A 14,407-nucleotide genomic window follows, 5' to 3' on the forward strand; every position below is an offset into this window, starting at 1 on the left:
TTTTAAAAATATTTTCCTGCTTTCAGCATCCCCCGAATCCCCCTATAAAAGAACCCCAAGCCAACAACCTGGGAAAGGACAGCTTCTCCCTGAAGGGAACTGTCCCAAGTGCACTTTCCTCTGCTAATAAACTCCATCCTGCTGGAGTTCTTGTCTGTGACTTGGTTTTACCCATCCCGGTTTTTTATCTATCATTCCCCACCTAGCATGAGGATGGGGTCCCCTTTCTCATCTAATTAGTGAGTGATTCTGCTCCTGCATGCCAGTCACTTATCCTTATCACATGGATAGGACTTTTTAGAGCTTACCATGTGATTGCCCTTGGATTTCTGAAATTGAAGATTGCCATGTTGCTGCTATCTCCTTTCTTTTGTATGTGTATATACATGTGTGTATGTGTGGGGTAGGCCCACATGGGTATGCATGTGTGTGTGAATACATGTGTATATGCAAAGATGTATGTGTGTACAACCTTGGGTGGTTTTGTTTTTGAAACAGGGTCTCTCAGTGGCTTTACTTCACAACTAGGCTAGGTTGGGCTTGCTGGCTGACCAGGGAGTCTCCGAGATCAGCCTGTCTCTGTCTCTCCAGGGCCACCATGTCCAGCAAGCATGTGCCAATGTGCCACCATGCCCAGCTTTTATTTTTTCCCTTCGGTCTGGGGATCAAACTCAGGTTCTGGTGCTTGCAAGGCAAGTACTTGATCTTACCAACTGAGCCATGTCTCCAGCCTTCTTCTTTCTCACAAAAGGAAATTTAGTGCCACAGAAGTGAGTAGTTCAAAGTCAGGGTTCTTCCACATTGCAGAGTCAGAATGTCAACTCAGACTGTCCATTCCTTGTTTTCTACCTCAGTGTGCTGAGGAGACTAATGTCTCCAAAGACCTGATGAGGAAATTGCCTGGTTTGCATTTTCTCATTTAAATTCTTAGGATTACTTTAGTATTGATGTGCTGATGGCAATCTTTACTATGTACTTTTGACCTTAAAGTATCAAAGGCATGGGAGAGCAGAGTTTTGTGAACCTTTTAATGTGCAAGCAAGTCAGCTGGGGATGTTACATGTTAGAATGTGGATCCTCACTCTAGAAATCTGTATTTCTGCCAGACTCCTCAGTTCCTGCTGAAGCTGCTGGTCCTCCACCACACAGAGGCACTTGATTCTTCAGAGAAAAGTTCCTGACACATTAAGGTGAGAAAAATGTAAGAATAATTCTATCTTCGTTTTCCAACTTTGCAATTTTGTAGAATGCAAAATATTTTTCCAGGATTAATCCTATCTGTGAACACCTTAAAAAACAGCAAAGACTATAAAAATCAGAATTTAATCAGTTATAGGATAAAAAATAATTATTTCTAGGAGTTTCATTCAGACATGTGACTAAAGCAGGTAGATAGAAACCTAATCTGTCTTATACAAGCATCACCAGAGCAAGTCAAAAGACATAGCTAAATTTTGATTGCTATTTTGAGGACCAGAGTAAGGAAGAACATTATTCAAGATGACAGGGATTTCCTCCCTGGTTGGCTAAATCCTAGTCAGGTTCTTTTGAACGCAACTCGGCCCTGATTTTGGCCTTCTGTATTCGTCCAACTTTGTGCACTATTCAGTTTTAGCAAGAACCCCACTAGTATATTTTGGATGTTGTTTGGCTCTTGAGGGTTCATGCACTGGGAACTAAGTTCCCAGGGTTGTGTGGGGTTGGAGTGGTGTGGCCTTTTAAGAAGGGGGGCCTTCTTAAGTTCTTATCTTTATACCCATAGATTAGTGCATCTCTTAACCTTCACCAGAGAAGCTTCTTTTTACAATGGATGGCAATTAACATAGAGACACCCACCCCTTGCCGCCCAGCCCAATCTGGTCAACATGCAGAAAACAAGACCATGGAGTATGCCCAGCTCTAAATGGGATATCTATATCATATTCTCTCCCAGGGCTTGGGGAGAAGGGAGAGGAAAGATTCTAAAAGCCAGAGAGAGTGGATGTCTGTATTGAAACCATATTTACTGGACTTGATGGCGCCATTGCACACATGAACTCATAATGATTAGGACTACATGCTCAAATCTTACACACAGTCATGTCAGTCAAAATCCCATCTTGGATGGGGGAAGGGATTGTGAAGCCCCACCCCCATCTGTGGAGCTATTGGTAGTTGATGGCTGCAGGGAAAAAAGAGGTGGGGCCTGAGGGAAGTCCACTGATCATTGGGAACATCATTCCACAGAGGAATGTTGGTTCCTGCAGTGAGTTCTCTGTGGAGTGATTTGTTCTGAGCCTGAGCCTGAGCCTGTCCTTGCCCACCTCTCTCTGGTTTCCTGTTGGTGATGGGATCATTTGTTTCTGCACACATACCTCCCATAACATGATGTAACAAGAGGGCCCTCATTAGAACTGAGCTGATGCAGGCACCTGCCCTTGACTCTCCCAAGACATGAGCTAAATAAACCTCCTTTCTTTATAAGCAGCCTGCCTCAGGTGTTTTGTTAGAGTGATGTAAAGTTGGTTAATGTTATTTACTAAGTTTTGTCCTAATCCCCCACCCTTTGTAAATATAACCCTTATCTTAAAGTCTGATCACCTTCAGACCAGATTAGGTTCCTTATTGTCACCTGCTGGTAATGTCTGATCACTCTGGCTTCCCTTAAGCAAGAACCCTGTCCCTCCAGCAGTTAAGCCCAGTCTCTCTCCCTTCCTACCCAATGGTAGTAATCTCTTTGAATAGGGTCATGGATCATTTTTCCTTTAATGGCGATCATAGTTGGTTTCCATGTAGACCTCAGTGTGGTAAAATTTAGAAGTCTTTCAAAATGACACCCATCCCACATGCCCCTACCTTTCTTCTGTGGTCTGTATTGTTAGACTAGTCAAGAACTTGTTTCCTGTGTAACCCTTTTTCCTAGAATGCACTCCATCCATGTACCCCATAGTTGTTTCCTGTTTCCATCACCCTGTGTCTTTCTTCAGATGCTGGGGCAGGAAGCAGCTCATTTTAGTGATTAAAATTTTTGACACACACACACACACACACACACACACACACACACACACTCCTAAAGTTTTGACAACTTTGAAAACGAGGGTTGGCTTCTTAATCCTGGGACATCTGGTGGCCTTAGCTCAAACTCCACAAATCTCCCTATGGCTTTTTCAGACAAAATAATGAAAAAAAGAAAGAAAGAAAACCCATTAGGCCATTAAATTCAATCCTCCTTCCTCAAGTTCTATACCTAGCCACACTGGGAGCCTGTGAGCACATTTTTTTCTTTTTGGACTGCCTGTTATTCAAATAATAATATATTTCCATTCAAATATTCAAAGGTTTGTGAGTCCCATCTCTTTCTCCCTTCTTTTCATTAAAATGGAACCATAAATATATATTTTTCTAAAACAGACTTTCCCTTCAAGTAGCAATGATTCAAGGGTGACAATCCAATTTATTTATTTGTCTACCCATCCATCCATTTATTTATTTGTTGTATAAGGTAATAGCTTATAGTGCTTACCCAGAGCCAGCTGTTTGCAGGATTCGGAGAGCAGGTGGTCTAGAGGGCCTCTGATGAATTGCAAAAGACACTCACCAGCTGCCGACACTGTGCGTAATGAGCAAACCTGCAAAAATCTTCATTTTCAATTGGATTGTACCTTTAAGTAAGCAAGGGAGACAGCCAGTATAACTACAAACCATGACCAACAACCCACATAAACAGTGTGCAAACACAGTGATTAATGTACCAGTATTTCAAAATATCCAAAGCTAATGAGTCAGATTTACTAGGGTGCACAGGAGAGGGGGAGAGGGATGTGGAGGAGGAGACAACAACTTAATGGGCCTTAATGGCCTTTAGTTGAAGCCTAAGAATTCTCTAGCCTTCCGTCCGTAGTGCCATCTGAGCTGCTAAACAAACCCCCTGCTGGCCCATGAAGACCATTTTTCTTTCTGATCATTCAAAAAGAGGTGGTCTGGTTTTAGAATAGAATTAGGGGAGCAAGCGGTGACCAGTGCACCCCTCAGTGATCTCTGATGATATGCAGGGATAATGGGTTACAAAGACAGACATTAATAAGGTAAGATAAAAGGGGGGAGGTTTATTAATTTTGCAAGTAAGTTAGGATGCCCCGGGGCATGGTAAAACTGTAAAGAATCTGGTGAGCGATGAGGGCCTTGGCTGATTAATGCAAGTCGGTGTCCTCTGAGGGCCATAGCAATAATGATGAGATTATGGAAGCACCTACCGAAGACAAATGAGATGCTCCTGGAATAAAAACGAAGTGTCCTCCTCCTTTTGGAGTGCATGGTAGATTTTCATCAGGGAAGAACAGGGGTACAGATGACAGCTTGTGGAGGTTCTGGTGGTAGGAACCTTCTTACTCTGCCAACTGCTCTCGGCCCCACTGTTCAGGACTCTGGGGCCTGTCTGAGAGAAGGCCGGAGAAGGAAACCATCCCAGTAGCCCTTTCTTCAGAGGCGTACGGAGCTGGGGCTGGGTTTAGTACCTCCACTAGGCTCTCAACCCAGTCAACTTGTCTCCATTTCCTGCCTTGCAAGGCCCTGCTCTTCCTGTTGCCTTTTCCCCCATGGTGTGCAAGGAGCTAGGCTTCCTTCTGGTTTATTCCATCCCCAGCCTGTCTCTGCTTTCTGCCTTGCTGCTGCTGACCAATCAGCATGAAGCTGGAGAAAAGAGAACTCGAATTCTTGTTCTCATGTTTTCGGAAATCCCTTGTAGGTTTTTTGTCCTCTTTCTGGGTGTTTGTCAACTTGCTTACATACATTGCAGTATGCTGTGTAGGCAATGGAAATGTTTCTCCACTCAACCCTGGTGTGCTGGATAGCTTTAGTGTTACCTGGATAGTGTCACCTGACACCTGGGTTGAGGAAGCCTCAATTGGGGAATTGCCTCCATAGGACTGGCCTGTGGCCATGTCTGTGGGGCATCTTCTTGATTGAGTGATGTGGGAGGGCCCAGCCCACTGTGGGTGGCGCCACCCCTGGACAGGTGGGCCTGTGTTGCATAAGAAAACAGGCTGAGCAGGGCCAGGGGAACAAGACAGTAAGCAGCATTCCTTCATGGCCTGTGCTCCAGCTCCTGTCTCCAGGTTCCTGCCCTGGGTTCCTACCTTGGGCTCCCTGATGAACTGTGACTAGGAAGATGTAAGCCAAATAAACCTTTTCCTCCCCAAGTTGGTATTTTGTCACAGCAATGAAGAAACAAACTAGGACACCTGGCCTCTAGACTGAGGTACAGAAGTTACTGACATAGTCCCCTTGCACTTTAAAATTCAGTGTTCCTTGAAGAGCTTGCTCAAAAGATAACTTCCAGTCTTCACCTCAAAGAGTTCCAGTTAGGTCTCAGGTATCTTCCTTTTTTAGTAAGCCTTTGGCAAAGGGGTCTGGTGCTAGGCATGTCACTGCTGTGACAGGGTGAGCTGACTAAGGTCATCTTCTGCATCTCCAAGTATCTAACACTTCTCTATGGACAATGTGTCTTTTTATACTAAGACTTTTTTAAAAAAAAATTTTATTTTATGTGTATTTATTAACTTACAAAGGAATGAGTACCCAGTGCCTAGCACTTGAGGAATTAGAAATTAGATGTAAATTTGTCCCTATACACAGCAATGACTGTTAGGGTTCAGATAGCCCCGCCCCCTCACCAACATGGCCTCACGGACCTTGCAAGCCCCTGGGAAAAGGGAACGGAGTTAATAAGTACCCTGGTCTTTGAAGTCAAGAGAAGCAGACTGTTCTAAAAGGCAGCTTGCTTTTCTCCAAAAACAAGGTAAACAGATTCCACCTTTTAACCAGGAGCTGCCTTAGCACAGCAGTTTTTCCCTTATCGTAAGAGGACGAAAAAACAAACCCTTTCTGACCCAGATCCTGGCTGATAGACGGAAGGGAGCAAATTTAACAGCCCCCCCCCCAACTTTTAAAAAAATATATCTTCCCACCTTCTGCACTCCCCCAGAAGCCTCCCCCTATAAAAGACCCCAGCCCATGCCCCTGGCAGACATTTTCCCTGCCCAGAAGGGAATCTGTCCCATGTGTTTCTTTGCTAATAAACTCTATTCCACTGGAGTTTTATCCGTGTCCTGGTGCTTTCTCTGGATCAACCGGATTCATCCATCGGCTACTTTACCTATCAATGACCTCTTACATCTCTTTAAATAGGGTCTCTGCAACAAGAGCCTCTTGAGTAAGGTAGAAGAAGACAGCCAGATTTTTAGGGAGTCGTGGATCAAGTTTGAAAGGAGGAGATGAAAGAGCAAGAACGGCCTACAAAAGTGAGGACCGGTAGGGAGGAGACGGGGTTCTGGCACTTAGTACCCCAAGGCTGAAAATAGAAGTCGGGACCCATGAGTAGGGATTCTCAACTGTTACTTTTGGCCACAAAGCAATTCTTTTCAATATATAAATCTCAATATATAAGGCCAATTAAATGATAATTTATTAATATTCTTTGTATTTACAATTTACAAGTTATCTTTAGAGTGGTTAAATTACAAAAATGAAGCCATTTCAATGAACAACAGCAAGAAAAAATGGAATCAGGGATTATAGACAAAGGTTCCAGCCTCAGATCAGTCTCTTCACTGGGCAGGCTAGCTGTGGTAAAGAGCTGTAGGTAATCATAGTTTATTGACAGCTCAAGAGCTTTGCAGTGTAAGGTGACCCCCCCTTAATCAAGCTGATCTGGATTCTTGCATGAGGGAGTAGCAGGAAGATTTTATGTAAAAGTTGGATCACTGATGATATTTGGTAAGGGTTTGAATCCTTCCTTCCTTCCTTCCTTCCTTCCTTCCTTCCTTCCTTCCTTCCTTCCTTCCTTCCTCCCTCCCTCCCTCCCTCCCTCCCTCCTTCCTTCCATCAGGATTTCACATTTCTCAGACTGTTCTCAAAATACAATGTAGCTGAGGATGACCTTGAGCTTTTGATCATCCTGCGTCTTCCTCCAGAGTGCTGGGATTATAGGCCTATTCCAGCACATCTGGTTTATGGGGTGCTGGGGCTTGAACCCAGGGCTTTCTGCCTGCTAGGCAAGCACTCATTTAAGCTCTATCTCTAGACCCTCATTTTTTTTCTATTAAAAAGTAACTTGGAAAAGAATCAGGATGTTATAATAAGAACTAAAACCTCTCTGACATGGGGTACCCTGGGTTACTACTGACCCAAGGCAATTACCCTGCAGCAAGAGGGTGTCCCATGCATACTCAGGTAGGTCCTTTTACTAAGCCCTGAGTCCAGCCCATCACTCATGGGCCTAACCTGGTCGTGGTGGTACATGTCTCTAATCCTAACACTAGGAAGGGTAAAGCTGGGGGATTGCCTTGGGTTTGATGCCTGCCAAGAAACGTAGTGAGACCCTGACTCAAAAACACTCAGCATATACAAATGATAAATGGGTAAAAGTAAAAACTGTGGTGTGCTTTTATTAAATTTTACATAAATAGAAACAATTCAGAATTTATGAAAGTACTGGTGAGTTCTATAATGTTCCTATTCACAGTTCTGAAAACTAGAAAACCTTACATTTGCACACACTTGGTCAAATTTTAAATTTATATTTAATTTATGTAAGCTGTAATACTAAAGGCACATGAATGTGTGCTCTATGTACATATATATTACATGTGTTCACATTTAAATGGAACATATCTTTAATTTACATTAAAACATGTAATAGTAGAGGAGAAAATATGAAGTAGGTGTCACATTTGAAAAAAAATTTAAATAGTGAGATTCAAAGAAAATACGTGTGGAAGGAGCCTCTCTAAGGAGTGTTGGATTTGAAAGTCATAGGCCTGGGCTGAGAGTGCGCTCAGTGCAGACCCTGCTTTGCAGGCCGGAAGTGAGTCTCAGGAACCAGACATTAGAGAGTATTTCGAAGCGCTTTTCATAACATTGAATCTTCCTTCCCCCAGCAAGTTGTTTGAGAAGCTGTGGTGGAAAAAAAAAAAAAATGCAGGAAAGGGTCTGGAGAGATGCCTCAGTGGTGAAACTAGAAACATGGTAAGAAAATGGAGCCTCAGACATTTCTGGAAGGATGTGAGAGAAGAGGAAGAAGGGGCGTGATGGAAAAGAGGACTAGAACAGAGTACTCCAAGAGAGTTTGCGGCAAGGGACGGTGGAAGGCCTGCATGGGAACAGCCCACGGAGATGCTTTTTATTGCCCTGGCCAGAGAGTGGGCACTCAGAGGATTTTGTCTTGGAAATCCAATGTGGCACACCCTGGGTTGGCACCTCACAGAGTCCTGCCCTTCCTCTTTCTTTGTTTCTCTCTGCCTGCTCCCGGGGGGGGGGTGTCTCTTCTCTCTCCACTTAGCCCACCACAGCCTGGCCGTCAAGTAGGACAGACTGGCTTTTTCCTGAGGTTCACACTGTGCATACTGACTAACCTGCCCCTGGACACCCAAACGGCCCCTTTCCAGCACCTGGCACCTCTCATCTCTATGGTAACAGAAGACAAGATGATGCTTGGGATTTTGCCTTCGAGAGTTGGGCTGCGCAGGCTGCTTTCCTGGGATAGCTTGTCCTTTAGCAGTTAGCTGGGCTGCCTGGGGAGAAGCACTTCCCCCAGCGGGATGGCAGGCCCGGCCTCCAGATGCGGGCACTTGGCAAGTCTGAACCGAATGTCTCTGTGAAAATATGATGTAATTAACAGAGCCTCAGCAGCTGGAGCGATTCAGCACCTCACATTGATTTTCCACGTCTCCTATTTACTTTCGCTTTTTTAAACCATCCGCAGTGACAGGAAATCAAAGAATTATAATGGTGTGCGTGAGGGTCATGGTGCTGGGTCAGCATTTCCTTGAGAAATCCTGAAATTAATCAGTTTGCGATCACTCAGTCATCCCTTTCCGCTCCTAAATTAAGTTGGTCTCCAAAATGCTAAGAAATAGTAATGTATTTTTGGATATTTAAAAAAAAATCAATTGTGCTATTTTAAAATTTGAGAGGACTGATGGGTTGAAAAAGAGCTTGGAAATGTTATTTCTCTTTGCTTAGAAACGTAAGCACAGAGACCGGTCCTTCCTCCCGCCCCTCCCCTCCCTCCTCCCTCTGTCTCCCTTCCCCTCTTCCTCCCTTACTTTTAAAAATTTTGTGTGTGTGTGTGTGTGTGTGTGTGTGTGTGTGTGTGTGTGTGTTCTCTCACATACCTGTGTGTGTGTGTGTGGTTGCTCACATACCAGGGCACACTTGTGGAGGTCAGAGGACAACCTTAGGGAATCAGTACTCTCCTTCTACCATGTGGTTCCTGGGGCTCAAACTAGGGTACTTAGGTTTAGTGGTGAGCGCCTTTACCCATTGAACTACTTTATCAGTCCCTGAGTTTTTTCAGTCATTTAAATTAAGTTCCCCATGGTGTGCTTGTTCATGAACTTTCATAGGAAGCTGGGGTGGTTTTCTCATAGTCTATTGCTATTATTTCCCACTCTACCAGGTGAAGGAATCTTGGATTAATTTCATGCTAGATTTCTTAACATGCTAGGTAAGGGCCCTTGAGCTGGCTCAGTAGGTAAAGGCGATTGCTGCCAAGCTTGAGGATCTGAGTTTGATTCCCGAGACACACATGATAACAGAAAGAGAATTAACTCCTGCAAGCTGCCTTCTGATCTTCACAAGCACAGCATGGTGCCTCTGCTTCACCCCCACATAAACACACAAACAAAATAAATAAGTAGATGGAATTAGACTGCTGCACAAAATGGGCAGAAATCTAGGGTTGTGGTGGGGAAGCAGGCCTCTTTGATGAGGGCCACTAGCTCCAGATCTGTTTAATGGCATTGGATTTGATTTGACATAGGTCTTGCATTTTTTCCCCCTTTCAAACTCATCTGCCTTGGCACATACCATGTTTTTGTCATGTTCAAGGGCCTATTTTTAAAGTCTTTTTTATTGATTCAAGTAATATAACCATTTCATAAATAGGAAAATTGAGAAAAGAGGAAAATTGCCCACAATGCTACCACCTCAAGCACAATAGCTGTTTCTTTTCTGGGGCTGTTATGCTGGGGTATTTTCAAATGCTGTGTTCTGATAGGTTGCTAAGTACAGTGTGCAAACAGGTTTGTATGCTTGATTTACCGAGGTCATGAGTATTTTCCCATTCTACAGTTAGCTTCAGTAAATATCTTTTTAATTGCTTCCCAAACAGCTAGAAAAATTCAGCCCCTCACATGGATTTTTCAGGAATTGTGTGGAAGTAGAGACACCCCATTAGCTTAATTGTTTCTGTATTTGGGGACAATATATCAAAATCATTTTTTTCAACGCAGTTAATCCCAGGATAAGAATATTTGTACATAGCACTTTTCCATATAAAAGATAATTTCTTTAGAATAAATTTCCAGAAATGACTGAGCCATGTCTGTGAAAATGTTGTGACTCTTGATAGCCTGTTGTCCTTCAACACTATGATGTCAGTGTATAGTATCATCTGAGATGTTTGAGGGATCTTGCTTTTAAAGAGTGCTGTTATGCATGCTATGAGAGCTTTATGCAGTTTGGTGATGCAGGGAATTATCCCAGAGATCAACATTTCGAAGTTAAAGGTACTCCTTGCCAGTCATGTTTAGCATCCAGAAGTGACTTCATTATAAGCCATTTCTTTTAAGTGTGCAATAAACAATGAATTCTTTGTCTGGTTACAATGTTCTATCTCATCAAACCTCATAAAGCTAATTAGTGTCACACCCCTCTGTCAGGTTGTGAATTTTGAAGAGGCCATGGATCTCTTTCATGTCCCATAGAATTTCGTGGGTATGCCTTTACTGGAAACAGTACCTTTGGCAAATAGAAAAATTCTGAGTGGAAAGAAAGTACATTTTCTGGGACGAGAATAAGAACCCAGAGAGATGGAATGAGAATGGTACCTCAGAGTCCCAGCAGCAGATGTTTTGGGTGTTGAAACTCCCATCAGAACAGCTGCGGCAATGTAGAATCACATCTGGGTGTGTGACGCGGCTGCATCATTACCTACCGACAGCAAAACAGCCAGATGCTTCCAATTCATTTTAAGGATCAAGCTTCAGGTCTGAACCTGTGAAAAGTCCCCACTTCCAGACCAACGACTTATCAACTGCCATGGCAGTTCCTGCAGACGCAGCCTCACACGGGCACCTTAAGGACAGAGCTGGTTGCAGCAGGTAGAGACAGAGCACAGCTGCTTCACACCCAGACCCATGGCTCCAGGCTCCTGCTGTCTGGCTGGAGAATGAAGTCATCAAAACCCTTCCACACAATGGCCTCTGAGTGGCTTGTCATAGTGCGTGGGGCTTCCTGGGATGGATTCTGCTTTATCACTCCTCCAGCTCTTCAAGTTTCTCTCTCTCTCTCTCTCTCTCTCTCTCTCTCTCTCTCTCTCCTCCATCTTTCCACCCCCCCTCCTCTTTCTCAGAGAGGAGGAAGGAGGAAGAGAAAGAGGGAAAACATGCCTCTCTTTCAGCCTTTCTTCCTTCCCCAATCTCCCACTCACAGATTTCTTTCCAGGTCAACTGAGCATGTGGCCACATGGTCATGATGGTAGCAGATTGTTCTTCAGACTCTTGAATAAGCACTGTGTGTTTTGAGTGCAGGCCTAATTTCTTGCATCATTTTTCTAATCTTACACTGATACAGAAGTCAGTAAAAGTGGTACCTGGAGGTGCTGAGGAAATAGCTCAGTTGGTAAAGTGCTTGCTTTGCAAGTATGAGGACCTGAGTTTCATCCCCTAGAACCCAGGTAAAAATGCCAGGTTGTGGTGACCTGTTTGTAATCCCAGTGCTGGGGAGACAGAGATAGATGGATCCTTCGGGCTTATTGACCAATGAGACTAGCCTAATTGGTGACCACCAGGCTAATAACAAAAACTGTCTCATGGAGGTGCGTGGCATTTTTAAGGATGACACCCAAGCTTGCCCTCTAGCCTCTCACATACACTTTCCCTCATGTGCACACACACGGGCTCCAGACTGATCACAGTTGTCTCCTTCACCTCATGGATGAGTGACAGGTGGGCAGGACCCTGAGGAAGAGCTCTTCAATAGACACATCTCAAGCCTATAAGTATTGTCCATGTGACTCTTGCCCTTCCTGAGGTCAGAGGTTTTTCTCAGGAGCAGCCTGCTACCTCTGATGCTGTAAGGAGAAGCTGACTAGAAATGTCTGGTGACAGAAAAATTGTGCTCCTGTGGTGAGATTTCTGAGAAGCAAATAGTGGCATAAGATTTGGAATTTCTACAAAACAATGCCTAGAACCTTTGAGTTTTGAAATCACTCATGTGCTTAAAAATGCTTCAGCCTACTACAGTACCACATTCTTACATGTAGGCCCCCAAAGAAAGCTTACATTTATTATTAAGGCAGGGTCTCCCTGTAGCCCCAGCTGGCCTAGAACTTGCTGTTTAGACCAGGCTAGCCTCAAACTCACAGAGATTCGCCTGCCTCTGCTTGACCTATAATTATTTTTAAGATAAACAGTCAGCTGAGAAAACAGGGCATGGGGCTGAGGATTGTTACCACCCCTGGGCACAGCACTGTGAATGAGTTGCTGGATGGTGGTGGGAAGGTACCAGCTAGTGAATCTTCTCCAGGAAGGCCTTGCAGCACATAAGGCATTGCCGATACACCAGCCCAAAGCCAGTCATTGCCTAATAGGGATCTTCAATAATGAGTTGTCTCTGTGGATCTTAGCTCCCAAGTAGCTCAATTTTAGCTTTGCAGTTTTTAACTGATTACTTTTTCTATTCAAATCTCTCAGATTGCTTTCATCCATACATAGTATAAATTGAATGTGACAGTCTTTGGTCATCTGCCGAGCCACATGATTCATGGGGATGCCATGCTTTCTCATGCATATCTGTCCTTGATAGCTAGGGGGAGGTGTTCCCCACTTCATAGGTAGATGTAGTTTTACTGTCTACCAGTTATCTGAAACATTTCCATCAGTTGGCAGCTTTCTGAAAGCTGCTTCTGCAATGGGTGTCAGGCACATGTTCCCCACACACTTGAACAGCACTGACATGGACCCACGCTCAGTCATCTTTCTGTGCGGACACTGGGGCCTACACTTGTTCCTCTTTCATCCGTGGCCTCCCTTCATGGTTTCTCAACTTCAGACCTTGTCTAGTTTTTGTCTGTCTGAAATCTCTTATTTCTTTTTTGGTGTGTGTAGGAGGTATATGTATGTGTGCATGGGTGCACGCCCTCATGTGGGGGGCATGTGGAGGCCATGGGGTTGACTTCTGGATGTCTCCATCAATTGCTTCTCTACCTTATTTTTTGAGAACGAGCCTCTCATTGAACTTGGAGCTTTCTACTTTGGGTAGACTGGATTGCCAGCAAGCCTCGGGTTATTCCTGCCTTTGCCCTTGCCCCATAGTGCTAGGGTCAAAGATTCCTGCAGACATGCCTGGCTTAAATATAGGTGCCGAGGATCTGAACTTGGGTCGTCATGCATGCACACAAAGCACTCTTACCTCACTGAGTGACCTCCCCAGCTCCTCTTCATCTGTTTTTACGTATTTATCTATCTAACATATCTAATATTATGGTTTTTGTTTTTGTTTTTGTTTTTAGACAGGGTCTCTGGTAGCCCCAGCTGACCTGGAACTCACTATGTATATCAGGCTGAACTTGATCTCACAGAGATCCACCTGCCTCTGCCTCTCAAGTGCTGGGATTAAAAGCATACCACCATGCCTGGTGATGTTATTTTTCTTAAAGTAAGCCAGCTACTATGTTCCCTGGTTTTACACACACACACACACACACATGCAACCATGATTTGAAAATATTTTAAAATATTGTATGTGTGTAATATGTACAGATTTTTCCTTGTTGCTAGCCCCAGAAAGCAGTATAGTAGAATTTTTATTTTTACAGTATTTACATTACATTTAGTATTACAAGAAATGCAGATGTGATTTAAATAGGAAGTTCTACGTAGGTTAAGCACCAACATCATACTATTTTATTTAAGGAACCCAAGGATCTTAGATATTGGAATCTGGTAGGGATCCTATGGCCAATTCCCCACAGATATCAAATTCTAATTATCTGCACATAACTAAAAGTAAGAGCACTGAAAGTCTAAAACCAGGCTCAGAAGCCCCTGTTTCCTTCTCTATCTATTGGCTATTTGTAGCTTTTGAAGCTGTTTTCCAGTGCACCTACAAAGTTATAAATAGTTTGCTAATATTGCAAAATATTTCATATCACAGTAGCAAAGTTTTTCCAAGTTTTTCTATTATCATCTATTTTCTTAACATTTTGTGTCACCCAGTCTAATCCACTGTGGGTACTTACGTTACTCTGGCAGTGTATTGTGGGTACTTAACATTATGCTGGCAGTGCATTGTGGGTACGTATATTATTCTGGCAGTGCATTGTGGGTACTTATATTATTCTGGCAGTGCATTGTGGGTACTT

General features: G+C 43.7%; 1 pseudogene; it reads right to left on the reverse strand.

Moving 5' to 3' along the window:
* Positions 1-12,552: 12,552 nt before the first annotated feature.
* LOC103745696 lies at positions 12,553-13,019 on the reverse strand (annotated as a pseudogene).
* Between the last annotated feature and the right edge of the window lie 1,388 nt (positions 13,020-14,407).

This window comes from Nannospalax galili, unplaced genomic scaffold (genome assembly GCF_000622305.1).
Source record: "Nannospalax galili isolate Female #2095 unplaced genomic scaffold, S.galili_v1.0 scaffold162, whole genome shotgun sequence".
In the NCBI taxonomy this organism is placed as follows: domain Eukaryota; kingdom Metazoa; phylum Chordata; class Mammalia; order Rodentia; family Spalacidae; genus Nannospalax; species Nannospalax galili.